The sequence below is a fragment of the Oncorhynchus gorbuscha genome, linkage group LG02 (assembly GCF_021184085.1).
Source record: "Oncorhynchus gorbuscha isolate QuinsamMale2020 ecotype Even-year linkage group LG02, OgorEven_v1.0, whole genome shotgun sequence".
NCBI lineage: Eukaryota > Metazoa > Chordata > Actinopteri > Salmoniformes > Salmonidae > Oncorhynchus > Oncorhynchus gorbuscha.
Genome location: NC_060174.1, coordinates 17,153,086 through 17,154,451, shown reverse-complemented (window position 1 = coordinate 17,154,451; position 1,366 = coordinate 17,153,086).

Below are 1,366 nucleotides of genomic sequence, written 5' to 3'. Positions count from 1 at the left end.
CAGTCTGTCCTCGTCACTACGAGTGGAATTCGTTTTTTATGCTTTGTTTACCGCTCCGATTTGTCTAGGAGTATTGCATATTTCCTTTACTGGAATAAAGACTCTGTTTTCGCCAAGTCGCTTTTGGGTCCTCATTCACCTGCATAACAAAATTAGCCTAAGCATTCGACATTTATTGTTTACTGGAACCTGTGGGAGGAGGTAGCCCAGTTTCAGGTAATTTGCATGTAGAAATATCAACCAGTCAGAATATTGACGCAAAGGTGTGTTAGTCCACACATGCAATGTTCGAAAAACACTTTAATATTAATGAAAGGAGACGTGAAGACTTTGGGTCTTAATTTTATTTGTTACTCATTATACATTCTAATAAGCCTTAATGTTTTGTGGCTCAAGTCCCAGAATAGGAAAACAGATTTCTCTCTAATCACATGAAATACACAAAACAAGATCTGTAGTTTTTTGACAGAAGATTTGCCAACTGTAAATCACTCTATCCTGTTGGCATTAGTTGAAGATAATTACTGTTGCACTTTCACATGGATGGTTTTGTCTAATCATTTAAAACGAAGCTTGATCTTGTATTTGGGCCTCCAAATATATATATATATATATATTTTCATTTATGTCAAGTATCTTCTCAGGCTCCCTGTTGAAACCATTGAACAGACAATGATCATATTTAAAATGTGAAACGAGGTATCAAATCAAAATGTATTTTATAGCCCTTCGTACATCAGCTGATATCTCAAAGTGCTGTACAGAAACCCAGGCATGGAGTCTCCAAATGGAATCCGTAGGTACAGTACAATCTACTTTGGAGTGTAATCGGGTGACCCCGGCTCAGTCTATCCCTCCCACCTGAAATTGGAATTCAAATAATCAGTCCATGTGGTTATGTAAAGTAGAGCAGCTGTTTCTCCTGGTGAGTATTCAGGCCACTTTGAATTGATTGAGAGGAGTAGTTCTCGGATCAATACCCAGTCAGTGGGGTGAGTGATCTTGATCATCTGTCGGTGGTGTGGCTCCTGTTGTGGCCCCTCCCCTGTGAGACTAGAGAAAATAAATGATGAATGGTGGTTGAAATATTGTTTTCACTATGGCATTTAGTTCAGTCTCTTGATGTACATATACACAATTTCAGACTTGTGGTAGGCCACCCATAATGCTGGCTATACAGGTAGGTCCACATCACAGAATCTACACCAGTGTTTCCCAAACTGTGAGGTGGGTGGGGGGTAGAATGCACAAGGTGCAATTTCTAAATTGGGTAGTGCATCATCAGTTTCGCTCTTTGTCATATCGGTCAATACAAACCGTCGAGAGCTATTCAGAACTTTTCAGAAATGTCCAGATCAACTAGCCT